We start from the raw sequence: 16,878 nt of genomic DNA on the forward strand, positions 1-16,878 counted from the left end.
ATGATTAGAGCAGGGAAAGGAAGGGAGATGTGCTGCATAGCGCTGGGTTTAACGGTGGATGATGAGAGCTGGGAAAGGAAGGGAGATGTGCTGCATAGCGCTGGGTTGGTGGTGGATGATGAGAGCTGGGAAAGGAAGGGAGATGTGCTGCATAGCGCTGGGTTTAGCGGTGGATAATCAGAGCTGGGAAAGGAAGGCAGATGTGCTGCATAGCGCTGGGTTGGCGGTAGATGATGAGAGCTGGGAAAGGAAGGGAAATGTGTTGCATAGCGCTGGGTTGGTGGTGGATGATGAGAGCTGGGAAAGGAAGGGAGATGTGTTGCATAGAGCTGGGTTGGTGGTGGATGATTAGAGCAGGGAAAGGAAGGGAGATGTGCTGCATAGCGCTGGGTTTAACGGTGGATGATGAGAGCTGGGAAAGGAAGGGAGATGTCCTCCATAGCGCTGGGTTGGTGGTGGATGATGAGAGCTGGGAAAGGAAGGGAGATGTGCTGCATAGCGCTGGGTTTAGCGGTGGATAATCAGAGCTGGGAAAGGAAGGCAGATGTGCTGCATAGCGCTGGGTTGGCGGTAGATGATGAGAGCTGGGAAAGGAAGGGAGATGTGCTTCATAGCACTGGGTTTGACGGTGGATGATGAGAGCTCGAAACGAAGGCAAATGTGCTGCATAGCACTGGGTTTATCAGTGGATGATGAGAACTGGGAAAGGAAGGGAGATGTGCAGCATAGTGCTGGGTTGGCGGTGGATGATGAGAGCTGGGAAAGGAAGGGAGGTGTGCTGCATAGCGCTGGGTTGGCAGTGGATGATGAGAGCTGGGAAAGGAAGGCAGATGTGCTGCATAGCACTGGGTTGGCGGTGGATGATGAGAGCTGGGAAAGGAAGGGAGATGTGCTGCATTGCACTGGGTTTGCGGTGGATGATGAGAGCCGGGAAAGGAAGGGGGTTTATAGTGATAATGTAGAAAGTCAAAATGTCGAAAATTAAATGTAGAAAAAAGAAATGTCGAATTTTATTTTATGACGTTTTTTATTCGAAATGGGGGGGGTTCCCCCCAACACCCTTTTTTTTTGATTTTACCTATTTCTTTTTATTCCCGGACCCCAAAATAAATATATAATTTAAAAAAGGGAATTCGACATTTTTTTTTCGACATTATTGTCATTCGACATTTTATTTTCGACATTTTGACTGACCACTAAGGAAGGGATTTGTGCTGTATAGCGCTGGGTTGCCAGTGGATGATGAGAGCTGGGAAAGGAAGGGAGATGTGTTGCATTGCACTGGGTTGGTGGTGGATGTTGAGAGCTGGGAAAGGAAGGGAGATGTGTTGTATAGCACAGGTTTGGGGTTGATATGATGGGAGCTGGGAAGGAAGGGAGATGTGTTGCATAGCACTGAGTTGGTGGTGGATGATGAGAGCTGGGAAAGGAAGGGAGATGTGTTGCATAGCACGGGGTTGGAATGGATGATGAGAGCTGGGAAAGGAAGGGAGATGTGTTGTATAGCACGGGGTTGGAATGGATGATGAGAGCTGGGAAAAGAAGGGAGATGTGTTGCATAGCACGGGGTTGGAATGGATGATGAGAGCTGGGAAAGGAAGGGGGATGTGTTGTATAGCATGGGGTTGGGGTGGAATGATGAAAGCTGGGAAAGGAAGGGAGATGTGCTGCATAGCGCTGGGTTTGTGGTGGGCTATGAGAGCAGGGAAAGGAAGGGATGTGTTGCATAGCGCTGGGTTGGTGTTAGGTGATGAGAGCTGGGAAAGGAAGGGATGTATGCTGTGTGGCGCTGGGTTGCCGGTAGATGATGAGAGCTGGGAAAGGAAGGGAGATGTGTTGCATAGCGCTGGGATGATGGTGGATGATGAGAGCTGGGAAAGGAAGGGAGATGTTATGCATAGCGCTGGGTTGGTGGTGGGTGATGAGAGCTGGGAAAGGAAGGGAGATGTGCTGCATAGCTCTGGGTTGGCGGTGGATGATGAGAGCTGGGAAAGGAAGGCAGATGTGCTGCATAGCACTGGGTTGGCGGTGGATGATGAGAGCTATGAAAGGAAGGGAGATGTGTTGTATAGCACGGGGTTTCGATGGATGATGAGAGCTGGGAAAGGAAGGGAGATTTGTTGAATTGCACGGGGTTGGGGTGGATGATGAGAGCTGGTAAAGGAAGGGAGATGTGCTGCATAGTGCTGGGTTGGAGGTGGATGATGAGAGCTGGGAAAGGAAGGGAGATGTGCTGCATAGCTCTGGGTTGGCAGTGGATGATGAGAGCTGGGAAAGGAAGGCAGATGTGCTGCATAGCACTGGGTTGGTGGTGGATGATGAGAGCTATGAAAGGAAGGGAGATGTGTTATATAGCACAGGGTTTCGGTGGATGATGAGAGCTGGGAAAGGAAGGGAGATGTGTTGAAATGCACGGGGTTGGGGTGGATGATGAGAGCTGGTAAAGAAAGGGAGATGTGTTGAATTGCACGGGGTTGGGGTGGATGATGAGAGCTATGAAAGGAAGGGAGATGTGTTGTATAGCACGGGGTTTCGGTGGATGATGAGAGCTGGGAAAGGAAGGGAGATGTGTTGAATTGCACGGGGTTGGGGTGGATGATGAGAGCTGGTAAAGGAAGTGAGATGTGTTGCCTAGCACTGGGTTGGTGGTGGATGATGAGAGCTTGGAAAGGAAGGGAGATGTGTTGAATTGCAGTGGGTTGGGGTGGATGATGAGAGCTGGTAAAGGAAGGGAGATGTGTTGAATTGCACTGGGTTGGTGGTGGATGATGAGAGCTTGGAAAAGAAGGGAGATGTGTTGAATTGCACGTGGTTGGGGTGTATGATGAGAGCTGGTAAAGGAAGGGAGATGTGTTGCCTAGCACTGGGTTGGTGGTGGATGATGAGAGCTTGGAAAGGAAGGGAGATGTGTTGAATTGCACGGGGTTGGGGTGGATGATGAGAGCTGGGAAAGGAAGGGAGATGTGTTGCCTAGCACTGGGTTGGTGGTGGATGATGAGAGCTTGGAAAGGAAGGGAGATGTGTTGAATTGCACGGGGTTAGGGTGGATGATGAGAGCTGGTAAAGGAAGGGAGAAGTGTTGCCTAGCACTGGATTGGTGGTGGATGATGAGAGCTTGGAAAGGAAGGGAGATGTGTTGAATTGCACGGGGTTGGGGTGGATGATGAGAGCTGGGAAAGGAAGGGAGATGTGTTGCCTAGCACTGGGTTGGTGGTGGATGATGAGAGCTGGTAAAGGAAGGGAGATGTGTTGAATTGCACTGGGTTGGTGGTGGTGCTGCATAGCGCTTGGTTTAGCAGTGGATGATGAGAGCTGGGAAAGGAAGGGATACACTTGGATGGAAGGATGGAACTCATAATGTCCGAGAGAATGTTGTATGAGGGGCAATGTCTTAAAGGTATACGGTTCTGTACTCAGGCAGTTAGAGAGATGAAGCCTGGGTGATGGGAGCGGTGGCTCTTCATATGTAACAACTTAATGCAACTTGCACACAAGGAATAAAGGAAGGCACCTGTGACACCGGAAGTGCCTACAGAGCAGCTCCATTTCCCCCTGGTGTTATACCCCTGGTGTTATGGCTTTCATTGTGTGGTGTGTGAATAGATGAAAGACAGATATATAGCACTGACCCGTATTCCTGTCATTGGGCCTCATTCCGAGATTGGCGGTAAGGGATACCGGGCACTGGTAAGGTGACCGGTGCCGGTAATCCCTTACCGCCCTACTACAAGGTCCCTTAGCGGGTCCCTCCAGTAACGGCTGGTCTGACCAGCCGTTGTGCACAGGATCTGTTAAGCGACCAGGGCGCAAATAACAGGCTTGACATTTGCGAGCCCGTTATTTGTGCCCTTCCCATTCCCATTGAGCCCTATGTGGGCTCAAATGGGAATGGGGAATGGCTTTTTCAATGGGGACTTACCGGTCCCGCAAAGGTCGGAATAGACGGGTAAGTCCAAATAGCGCCATGACTACCACCAATCTCGGAATAAGGCCCTTTGAGCATGAAGGCACCCTTGGCATTGCATGTCACAACACTATGCCTGACCATGACAACATAGGCATGTTCCTGTCTGACTATCATGTTCGATACCAGCTCTATAACATCTTTATGTTCACATTATACGTCTTGTAAACTAAAGTATGCACCATGATCATAAAGCATCCATTCTTTCCAGGGGAGTCTGATATCAGCATAAGGGTTTCCATGGGAACCAGCATCATCTTGATATCCTTGCCCCCGTCATGAGAATCCGCCTGAAGCCCAAAGCCAAATGTAACTCCTGGTATGACTCGGATCTCGTCACCCTAAAACGCAAGTGCAGGGTTGCCGAGAGGAAATGGCGTGCATCATGTTCATCCTCTGACAAACTGGCCTGCCGCCTGCTCCAAAGGCAGTACCGGCTCTCCGTTCTCACCAAGAAGAGAGCCCTAATCCAAGCCCGCATCTCTGCGGCATCAAACAACTCCGCCGAACTCTTTAAAATCTGCAAGGAGCTGGCCAACCCTGTTGCAGTCTCTACCTCTCCTGTCCCCTCCCAGGCCCTCTGCACTGCACTGGCCTCTCACTTCATCTCAAAAACTCAGGACATCCTGTCCTCGCTCTCCTCCTTTCACCTCCCTCCCTCCCTTCCCGGCTCTTCCTCTGGCCCTTCTGCAGTCACCCCTCCTCCCTCTTTCTCTGCCTTTCCACCTTTCTCTGCTGACGAGGTTTCCAGACAAGTCCGATCAATGAAAGTCTCGTCTAAACAGGTTCACCCCTGTTCCTCCAAAACTATCAAGGACCACATCGACTCCCTGGCTCCTGCCCTGGCTGACTTTTGCAACCACTCCTTCGCCTCTGGAGTCTTCCCTTCCCCCCTCAAGCACTCCCTTGTGCACCCTCTTCTCAAGAAACCCTCCTCCGACCCCTCCTGCCCGGCTAACTATCGCCCTATCTCCATCACTCCCTTCCTGGGCAAGCTCCTGGAGAAACTGGCCATCTCCCAGCTTAACCTCCATGCTGAATCTGTTGGTAGTCTTCATGACCATCAATCTGGCTTCAGAGCTGCCAGAAGCACGGAAACTGCTCTCCTGAACATCCGTGAAGACCTGCTCTTGAACCTCGACTCCAACACTCCGTGTGTTCTCATTCTGCTTGATCTCTCCTCTGCCTTTGACACTGTCAACCATGCCATCCTGCTCAACCGTCTCCGGGAAAACCTGGGTATCACTGGTCAGGCTCTGGCGTGGCTGACCTCTTTCCTTTCAAATCGACCCTCCCAGGTCCAACTGGGGTCCTTCCTCTCCGACATCTTTTTCTCCACCTGTGGTGTCCCCCAGGGATCTAATCTCTCTCCCTGGCTGTTCAACCAGTATCTGGCACTCCTTGCCCACCGCATCGCCGCTCTCTGCCCTAATTTCCAGTGCTATGCGGACGATACCCAGCTCATTTTCAGGCTACCCTCAGCCTCCACCTCTCCTCCCTCATCTCTGACTGTCTGTCTGCTATCCAAGAATGGTGTGCCGCCAATGACCTCTGCCTTAATGCCAGTAAGACTGAGATTCTACTCATCGGTACTCCCACTCCCTCCTTCCCTGCAGCTCTCTGGCCTGCCTCCCTTGGCCCCCTCCCTGTTCCTACCTGCAAGGCAAAAAACCTTGGGGTTATCTTCGACTCCACACTCTCCTTCTCTCCTCATATTTCTGACGTCGCCAAGAGGTCACACTACCAGCTGCACCTCCTCAGAGGTATTCTTCCCTTCCTCTCCTTCCCCCAGAAGCTCACTGTCTCCCGAGCCCTGGTTCTCTCGAAGCTGGATTACTGTAACAGCCTCTATCTTAATCTGCCTGCCTCCACTCTCCGCCCTCTGCAACTCATCCAGAACAGAACTGCGAGACTTGTCCTTGGCCTCAAGCTCAGGGATCGTATCTCTCCAGGACTGAAATCTCTACACTGGCTCCCAGTGGCTGCGAGGATAAAGTTCAAAACCCTCTGCATTGTCCACAAGGCCTTCTGGGGCCTGGGTCCTAAATACCTTCAACTCTCTCTTCCCAAATATCTTCCTTCCCGAGCCCTTCGCTCATCCGCCTCCAACTCCCTCAGGGTCAGCCGCTTCTCGAAGCAACGAGCTGGGGGTAGATCTCTCTCCGCGGCAGGGGCCTCCCTCTGGAACAGCCTTCCTGCCTCCCTGAAACTCGAGGAGAACCATCACCGGTTCCGGAAGCACCTCAAAACCTTCCTCTTTGCTTCTGCTTTCTCTCTCCCTCTCCCCTGCTGAACAGCTAATATTCTTCACTGAAACTGCACTGATCCTGCAACTGGACCTCTCTAAACGGCCTCGGCCCTGGGCCCAGCCACTCTCCACTTGCACTGATGCCCTGGAACCCCTCTGCACTGCGGGACTGTCTCTGTATCCCTACAGCCCCCCCTTCCTCAGCACTTGTTCTGCACTTACCTTGCACTTGCCACTAGCTGGCCCTATTTATTTATTACTTTACGCCACTTACCTTGTACTGCACTTCCCCCCCTCCCCTTCCCCTTGCACTTTTCCCCCTCCCCCACCCCTGCACTTGCGCCATCTGAATGACACCTGGCCTAGTAGGATCGTTGTCTGTCTCCCCTTGTTCCTCCCCTCCCTGCCTCGTCGCGCCTTGAAACACCTGTGTATAGGCGCGTTACAAATACCATATCATATCATATCATATCATATCTGTCCCTGTGCCTCGCCTGATGCACAGAACACGGAAGACGTGCCCTGCTTCTGCGTCCAGGTGATTTGGCACGCATTGTTGGCATTTTCAGCTGAAATCAACTTTTCCCATGTATTGTTCATGGGTCTGAACAGTGTTGGTCTCTTCACACATGTGATTTCTCGGGTAGTTTGAATACCTTTTATGTCATTTTGATCACCGGCGTTTTGAGACCATCACGGTGGAGATTTGACACTGAACAAAGCAGAGTGACCCAACATACAGCATAGCATTGCTATTAACAGACCCATCTCCTTTTCACTATTAAGACCAAGAAGAGCCTTTCCTGTGTTTATCCAAAATGCCTCTTTTCTTCTGAGCCAGAGTTCTTTTCTTGCCAGATTCGTAGGTATTTACTTTAAGGGTTCGGTCCGGTCTTTGTGGGAGCGATGTTTGCTCAAGGGTGTGTTTTTGAGGGTTCTCCTTTGGGGCTTTACGAATGTCTGAAGTTCTTGGGAATCATAAGGGGTCTTCACATTTCGGCATTGCTTAATTTGTGGGGGTGTTTGGCAGGGCTCAGCTCCAGCACTTATTTCTGAGCCCAGGCACTTATTTCTGAGCCCTGGCACTTATTTCTGAGTACAGGCACTTATTTCTGAGCCCCAGCACTTATTTTTTCAGATTCAGTCTGATTATGATGTGATGCTTTGGCAACTTTACTATTTCAACTTCCATTCAGTAGTCGTCACACAGCAAGCAACAACAGTGTGTACCGGGACACATGTCTTCGCCTCGGCTGGCTCATTGTTTTTCATGAGCCTGATGGCGCATGGGTGGGACAGTGTTAGTTCGCAGTTTTGTTGGAAACAATGAGTTGGAAGGTGACAATGCTGGGTGCTTGTGGTGGTCATCCTGAGTAACACTGGTGCAGCGGCACTACCCTCATAAGCAGCAACATTGCCACAGTAGGTGTGGGTTGACTACAAGAGGACAGTCGCCAGCCAGAAGCACCAACACTTGGGCAAGGAGTGGCTGGCATGAATACCCACCTATACACACATATTTTGCTGCAGTGTTTGAAAGGCAAGTTCATCAGTTCAGGAATTATTTTTCCTGCACTTGTCAGTCAGTTTACCGCAGGAGGAAAGTGTGATTGCTCTTTTTTGTGTGGATAGAGGGTGGCCTTGTTCATCCTCAAGAATCCGAGCAAAATGGTAACAATGACTCAAAGGAAGCCCTCAGACGTTTGCCTCACACTAGTATTTTTTTGGGAAAATTGCACCTCTGTCATAGGTAGTGAATCCATCCCCTACAATACCAGGGGGAGCTGCAGCTTCACCCTAAATATGATGGCACCCTGGGGGTCAGCCACCGGTACTAGCAATAGGGGCCGGAAGTTGCCCACCTTGATGTGTCCCAGGTGTGCTTGAAAATATTTGGGCTCTGGCACGTGTTCTATTGCAAATTAAGCAGCGAATTTAGGGGGTCAGAATGGAGGGTGGAAGGGTGTGTCCATGCAAAGCAAAGAGGAGGACTGGTTCAGGCATCGGGTGATGAGGGAAGAGGATGGTCAGTTATGTGGGGGTAGGGCAGAGGGCGCCCGGGCAGCTGACTGTGAGGGGAACATGCGTGGGGGAGGGGCGGGGCAGGGTCCACACGCCTCGAGGACCCCTTGAGTCACTCTGGTGGGAGATGATCCTGGGACTGGGCTGTGAGGGGAACATGTGTGGGGGAGCGGCGGGGCAGGGTCCGCACGCCTTTAGGACCCCCTGAGTCACTCTGGTGGGAGATGATGTTGGGACTGGACTGTGAGGGGAACATGTGTGGGGGAGCGGCGGGGCAGGGTCAGGACGCCTCGAGGACCCCTGAGTCACTCTGGTGGGAGATGATGTTGGGACTGGACTGTGAGGGGAACATGTGTGGTGGAGCTGCGGGGCAGGGTCCACACGCCTCGAGGACCCCTTGAGTCACTCTGGTGGGATATGATGTTGGGACTGGACTGTGAGGGGAACATGTGTGGGGGAGCGGCGGGGCAGGGTCCACACGCCTTTAGGACCCCCTGAGTCACTCTGGTGGGAGATGATCCTGGGACTGGAGACCGATGGAGACTCGTGAGTTGCACGAGAAGGGACATGTCCTAGGCTCTCTTCCCCCTGTGCAGGGTTCCCTCGTCTTTGGGGTTCGGGGGTTCAAGCATCCTATCGCTTGGATCGCCACTCAGGATTTCAGTTTTTAGGGGTGCTTCCAGCTGAACGTGGGCGAACCCTAGCCGAGCCCCGCCCGAGAGTCACCCCTAAAAAGCAAATGCTGACAACGATGTGCTTATAACATCCTGCGGATCGATATTTATAAAGAACCAGTTTGTGTAATAAAAATTGTTGCAGCACAAAAACTGACGTAAGTGTCCAAGCTGCCGTCATTGGAGCGTCCTGCTGCTGCACACGCATTTACGATGGTAAGAATCACTGCACAGCAGGACTCTTCATTCATTCGAGAACACAGGTGCACGGGGGGTGGGGCTATAGCAGCAGAGCACAGCCCCACCAGGGCTATAGCAGCAGAGCTCAGTCTGACCAGGATTATAGCAGCAGAGCACAGTGTGACCAGGACTATAGCAGCAGAGCACAGCCCCACCAGGGCTATAGCAGCAGAGCACAGTGTGACCAGGGCTATAGCAGCAGAGCACAGCCCCACCAGGGCTATAGCAGCAGAACACAGTGTGACCAGGGCTATAGCAGCAGAACACAGTGTGTCCAGGGCTATAGCAGCAGAGCACAGCGTGACCAGGGCTATAGCAGCAGAGCACAGCCCCACCAGGGCTATAGCAGCAGAGCACAGTGTGACCAGGACTATAGCAGCAGAGCACAGTGTGACCAGGGCTATAGCAGCAGAGCACAGTCCCACCAGGGCTATAGCAGCAGAGCACAGTGTGCCCAGGGCTATAGCAGCAGAGCACAGTGTGACCAGGACTAATGCAGCAGAGCACAGTCTGACCAGGACTATAGCAGCAGAGCACAGTCTGACCAGGGCTATAGCAGCAGAGCACAGTCTGACCAGGGCTATAGCAGCAGAGCACAGTGTGACCAGGGCTATAGCAGCAGAGCACAGTGTGACCAGGGCTATAACAGCAGAGCACAGCCCCACCAGGGATATCGCAGCAGAGCACAGTCTGACCAGGACTATAGCAGCAGAGCACAGTGTGACCAGGGCTATAGCAGCAGAACACAGCCGCACCAGGGCTATAGCAGCAGAGCACAGTGTGACCAGGGCTATAGCAGCAGAGCACAGCCCCACCAGGGCTATGGGAACAGAGCACAGTCCGACCAGGACTATGGGAGCAGAGCACAGTCCGACCAGGACTATGGGAGCAGAGCACTGCCCAGGCAGAACCCAGAGTGAGCAGGGCCATCAAAGCAAGCACACTCTGGGCAGAGACCCCGAGCAGAAAACAGCATGGCCAGGGCTATAGCAGCAGAGCACAGTCTGACCAGCGCTATAGGAGTAGAACACAGTCTGACCAAGGCTATAGGAGAAGAGCACAGTCTCACCTCTGCTACGGGAGTTGAGCACAGTCTGACCTCTGCTATAGGAGCAGAGCACAGCCTGGCCTCTATTATAGGAGCAGAGCAGTCTGAGCTGGGCTGAGGAGCAGATAACAGCCTGACATGGGCTTCAGAGCAGAGCACATTCTGACCTCTGCTATAGGAGCAGAGCACAGTCTGACCTCTACTATAGGAGCAGAACACAGTCTGACCTCTGCTGTAGGAGCAGAGCACAGTCTGACTTCTGCTATAGGAGCAGAGCACAGTCTGATCTCTGCTATAGGAGCAGAGCACATTCTGACCTGGGCTATAGAAGTAACACGCAGTCTGAATTCTGTTATAGGAGCAGAGCACTGCCTGACCTCTGCTATAGGAGCAGAGCACAGTCTGACCTCTGCTATAGGAGCGGAACACAGTCTGACCTGGGCTAAATAGCAGAGCACAGTCTGACCCGGGCTTTAGTATCACAAAACAGTCTTGCCTGAGTTTCACTGCAGAGCACACTCTGGCCGGAGTATAAGAACAGTGCACAGTCTGACCTCTGCTATAGGAGCAGAGCACGCCCTGACCTGGGCTTCAGAGCAGAGCACAGTCTCACCTCTGCTATAGGAGTAGAGCGGAGTCTGAGCTCTGCTATAGGAGCAGAACACAGTCTGACCTCTGCTATGGGAGTAGAGCACAGTCTGACCTGGGCTTCAGAGCACACCACAGTCTGCCCTGGGCTCAGAGCAGAGCTCAGTCTGACCTGAGCTGAAGAACAAAGCACATTCTAGGGTAGGGGTGACAAACCTTTAGTGCTAAATGAGCAAAATGTGCATATCAAATGAAATGGTAACATCCATTCCTCGACTAAACATATCAGCGCTCAGTTGGTTAATGTTAATGTTAAAGGACATTTGTACCGCGCACTATCACCACCGTAGTGGTCCCTTGGCGCTCTGGCAGTTCTGAAAGAGGAGGGCAGGTTGAGTTAGTGGGAGGAAGCAGGAAAAGTGCAAGAGAGCAGTGATGTGCTGTTGGCGGCCTCAGCCCGGGGGGTCCGTTGGCTGGGCCTGGGGTGTTTGCGGCCGGTAGTCGTTGTGTGCTGTTGTGCAAGACTATGGCCCTCATTACGACCCTAGCGGAATTCGGAAAACGATGGCGGAAATGCAATACCGCCATCGAATAGCGCTCGGTGCGACTATGACCCGTCACCGCAAAGTACGAAGCCATTAGCGACACCGTAGTGAACGCCAACGCTAAATGCACCAAGCACGCGCGCGCGCGCCATGCCAAACCGTAAATACCACCATGGCGCAAGGGTACGCTAATTCCGACCCTAGCGGACATGTACCTAACGCCATCAAGCATGGCGGAATGTACCATTCCGCCATGGTGAGAAGTACGGCATCGCGAATCAACCGTAAACGGCCCCACTGAGTGCCTGTACACCGCTCCCTGCCCACAAAGTACAACTCCCCGTAGGTGCAATGAAGTCACAATGCAACCAGTGAAATGTACAAGTCACCCATGCATGCCAACGAACAAAAGAAACACAAGAGGGGCCAATGGGAGCTGCAGGGCACAGATGGCACGAATACAGAAGCCAATCCAATGGACATGACCACAGTCCCCCCCCCCCGAAACGCACGCAAACACAGGCACCTGTGACCAGCAATATTCCGAAAATCACATCATTCCACCAGTCCACCTGGCTGACCGGCATCTGTTACACAAAACCCAATCCCCCGCCCCTGAGCATGACAACATTCAAACAGTCATATTGGCAGCCCCCATCCCTGACCTCACTGGGCTTCGTAGGCAAACGCGCCCAGTACAGTACCACGCAACTAAACTCCGAAGCTGGAACCCAATGCAGATCTCCTCCCAATACATCGCTCCCCAAATAGGAATATGCCACATCACTTGCAAAGAAGAACGCTACACGGGCCAAATCAGAATAGAAATTTAATGCACAACAAAATCACCAAGCCCATACAGCCATTAGGACATGAACTCCAAAACACATTTCACCATTGTGGGCTGCATCCGCAAGAAATGACCAGCCACTACTTGTGTGACGCCCTGTTCCATCATGGTACACAGAGCCACATTCACGTACGAAAAGGCAACATGGAAGCGCACAGAACCGCAGGGCCGTCCCAATGGGGAGGCACTAGTCCAGCTGAAAAGCCGAAATGTTGCTCCGAGCCACCAGTACTGCGTAAGGGCATGTGGCCCATTGGCGATCGTCCCATAAGACCGTAATGCTGCTCCACTGATTAACACGAAGCAGCAGGTGTCGGGAGTAAAAGCCATCTGCAGGAGTGGCATACAGATGGCAGTGGCAAAAGGGGAGGAGATACCTGTCAACCAAAAGAAAAGAAAAAGAACAGAATGGCAATCAGAACTACATCCGAACAACTCACTTCAATGATCACACTAAATCCACAGCCATATGCATGCTAGCCCACTCCAAAGGATCATCACCACCCCAAAACCACTTGCGACTCATAACCATCTATATCGAGGTGTAAACACCATCACAAACGAGTGTACCTGTGCATGCGTCTGTCAAAACAGAATCCATCAGATGGGATTGGTAACGTGCATGGACACAAGTGTCTGAGGGCGCGTCGAGACAGGGAGGGCTCAACAAGGCCAGATAGACGATGGTCCCACTATGGCAGCCCTGCATCACATAGCGCAGGGGAGGCGGATAGATTCCAAGAAGCCCTGTACATGGCAAACTCTGTATCAAATCACCTGCCCATGCATCCATTCATCATTCCCTCATCCCGGGATTAAAACGCCTGAATATTTACTCACATAACATTAGAAATATCCATTGAGTCTGTGCGTTATGCAGCCTGCAAAATCCACAGTGCCCCAGCCCGTAATTCCAGTGTAGTGAAGTAACATGTATTTGGGAACGTCCGGCCTCATCGCCCACGTCGCTATTGCGCATCCCAAACCATTCATATCAATCATTGCATCCTCGCCATGGCCCCTGTCTCAAGGACATTGAACAATAGAACGTTATATTTGCAGTCAGACCTGTGGGCATTTCCTCGCCGCTAGCTGAAAACCGAAAGCGCCGCCCTTCGAATTCCTCATTTGCAACATCACGTCGAAGAGGCATCTGTGGCCGTTTGAAATCACTAATTAATCCATCTAGTGCGGCTGTGTGTGAAAATGGCAACTGCCTTCACCCACAAATGGGACGCCCCGCCCGTCGTTGCAACTCGGTACAGTGATGCATGAGGGCCCACCGTTACTCGAGTACTACGTTCCACTGACCCTTCACAAGTCTGTTCGCGACTGCACAGATAGTATGTGAAACAATGGGACCACAGCAGAATGAACATATCAACCAATGTTACACGGCCATCGGGTACAAATACATGATTGCAATAGCAAGATGCCATTCCTCGAATTGCAGCGTTGTGTGCGGGACGTGCTCGGCCAAAGGGGAGAGCAGTTTGCACAGGTGGAATGAATCACCACAGGTGGAGGCCATACAGCCTGAAAACACATAAATTGCACACCCAGTCTCCTCCCACAACCAGACCCACTCCGAAATGCTACCGGCAGGACTCGCGATGTTGGCCCTGGGGGACCTGATAGCACTGCAAGTACTCCAACTCCAAGAAGAAGACGAACACCAACTACAACCGGCCGCACGGAGGAGACGCAGGAGGAGGAGGAGGGCAAGGCAGGGCCAGCAAGGGCCGCCAGCACAGCCACTACCACCACGCAGGCAGCCCGCAATCCCACGCCTCCGAGCACATCCGTTCAACCTCACTGATGAGCAGATCCACACCCTCTACCGTCTGGACCGGGACACCATAGCCGCCATTGTGGACATGACACAGGCTGACCTTGTCAGCATGATAGATAGCCCAACCGCCATCCCACCCCTACTGAAGGTGGTGTCTGTACTCCACTTCCTGGCCACAGGCACCTACCAGCACACAGTCGGACAGTTGCATGGCATTTCTCAGCCACTGTTCTCACGGACACTATTGCAAGTGCTCGATGCCCTCCTGCAGCACGCAGACGACTACATCTCTCTACCACGCTCGGAGCAGGAAATTACAAACACAAAAGTGGGATTCCATGCACTTGCCGGCATACCGGGTTGCATTGGTGCCATCGACTGCACCCATGTGGAATTGGTCGTCCCACATGCCATGGAGGCCCAGTACCGCAACCGTAAACAATTTCATTCCCTGAATGTACAAATGGTGTGTGACTCCAACAGGATCATTACACATTGTTGTGCCAGATTCCCTGGATCAACCCATGATTCTATGGTCTTGAGGAACTCTACTATACCACGCTACATGGAGCGACACGCAGGGAACAGATCCTGGCTACTCGGTGAGTCTCATTTCATGCATGATGATGTGGGGTATGTGATGCGGCAATGACCTGGCAGGAAGGGGGGGGGGGTGCGTACGTAGCAATGGCATTCCACATCATACGTTTCTCGTCCACATACAGGTGATGCTGGGTATCCACTGAAGAGATGGCTCCTCACACCAGTCCGGAACCCACGGGACCAGCATGAGGAGGACTACAACCATGCCCACTCACGTACCCGTGTAGTCATAGAACAGGCATTCGGCCTACTGAAGACTCGTTTCCGCTGCCTCAGCAGGTCTGGCGGGGCACTCCTGTACCGCCATGAGAAGGTTGCAAAGATGGTCATGGCATGTGTCATGCTCCACAACATGTGCGTACGTAGAAATGTGCCCATGCCCCCTGACGCAGAACTGCAAGCACCTGATGATGGTCATGATGAGGGTGGGGATGTGGCAGCACCTCAAGGAGTCTGCGAGGCACCGGAGGGCCGTGACATTCGTCAGCATCTCATTGATGCATGCTTCTAGCACTCACGCCTGGTGGCTGATACATGGACACGGGACTCGTGGCACTGTGTGTGTCTGGGACATGCACAATATGGACTGTACGCCTATGATGGCCTAGTACACAAAGATCAATGTCCACACATCTCATTGGTTGATCGTGCACTGTTTATGGCATATGTGATATCATGTTGAACACCCTATCGACCCGCCACCCAAGTGAGCCCAACACACCCCCTCCACCCTCCTACCTCCCCCCCGAACACCAGTGTCCAAAGATGCTCATTGTCAGTGGGCTGTCGCTATTGCAAGCCCCCTCTGCGGGTATCAGGGGCACCCCTGCCTGTGGAGCGCAGGTTCCTCCCAGATCTACGTTGGGGGCTGCCCTGGACGGAACTTGCAACGGATGATGTCTCTGCCTGCTCACGTCCATGCATGTCCCTAAGGGTTTGCGAGAGCTCAGTGAGCACACGGCGCACTGCGGCAAGTTCGGCACATACGTCTTTGGACGTCGCATGCAGTTCCCCCCTCAGGCTCTCGGTGCTTCTCTCCATTTGGACTCTCAGGCTCTCGGTGCTTCTCTCCATTTGGACTCTCAGGCTCTCGGTGCTACTCTCCATTTGTGCCCTTAGTGTCTCTGTACCTCTCTCCATTTCTGCCCTAAGTGTCTCAGTTGATGTTTCTATGTCTGCCTTAGTGCCCCCACATTCATCGGCATGGTCCTTGAGGAGCGTGGCCAGTTGCTGCTGTTGCACGATTAACTGGTCGAGGGACTGTTGCCTCTGCTGGGCCATGGCCATTTGCGGGGGTGTCACAGAGGGGCTGTTGACCTCATGTTGCCTTGCCACAGGGCTTGTGGGGGATGGCCAGTCGTCGTCTTGTGGGTGCCCCTGCGTGGTATCCTCATGTTGTACGGGATGGGACAGACAGGGGGATTGGGACAGGTCATGGATGGATCTGACTTCGACATCCCCGTCTTCTGTGTCGGAGCATGCTGCCATCAATGGGGTGTCACCTATGGTGCTGCTGCCACCAGAGGCAGTGCCTTCTGTGGCATCCGTTGGGGGGACCTGTGGTGGTGGTGGTGGTGTGGGCATGCTGGTTGCTGGGGTGCCTGTTGATGTTCCCTCCTCTGTGCTGCCACCTGATTTGTGCTGCTGCCGTGTCTTGATGCGTGCAGCTGAGGTGGAGGGTCTTTGGCCGTTGGTCTTGGCCCTCTTTGCAGGTGTGCTGGTAGGGGTGTCCTGATGCTCGTCGTTTGGATCGGACCCTGTGGTGGAGTAAAGGAGGGCGAGGGTTATTAATGGGTCTGTGGGAATTGGAATGGCATTGTATCACATGCATTGGGGTGGTACCTGAGGGTGATTTGGGTCGGGGCCTTGGAGGTGCTTTCATTTGTGTGTGGAGTGAGGGTGCAGTTGTTTGGCAGCCTGCAGTTAGGGTGTGCCTGCTGCACGTGTAGTGGGTGTTTTAGGGGTTTTTAATTATTTATGTATTTATTGTGAGTTTTAACGTGCGCTATCAGGCCGATGTATGTGGACGTTCTCCTGGCCATGTGTTTCTGTTGCACTATGTGGACACATGGTACTTCGCATGATTGGACATTGTGGATTTAGCATTGTTTTATCTGGCCCACCTACCTGAATCTTCGGATGTCTGCACTCCTTTCTCCATCCCTCCGACTCCCTCTATGCTCTCCATTCCGATGGTGGAGGCACAGATTTCTTCCCAGGGGGTCAACTTGATGGGTGATTCAGGACCTCCCCCGGTGGCTGTGGCAATGTTGCGGTTGGCAGAGAGTATGCTGCGGACGCGTA

General features: G+C 52.8%; 1 protein-coding gene across 6 annotated transcripts in view; it reads right to left on the reverse strand.

Moving 5' to 3' along the window:
• The window catches only part of LOC138511191 (uncharacterized), a 699,527-nt gene that overhangs the window by 632,126 nt on the left and 50,523 nt on the right, over positions 1 to 16,878 (reverse strand). The gene's annotated exons all lie outside the window — the stretch shown is intronic.

Source organism: Ambystoma mexicanum, chromosome 6p, assembly GCF_040938575.1.
Source record: "Ambystoma mexicanum isolate Mex_15411 chromosome 6p, UKY_AmexF1_1, whole genome shotgun sequence".
Taxonomy (NCBI): Eukaryota; Metazoa; Chordata; class Amphibia; order Caudata; family Ambystomatidae; genus Ambystoma; species Ambystoma mexicanum.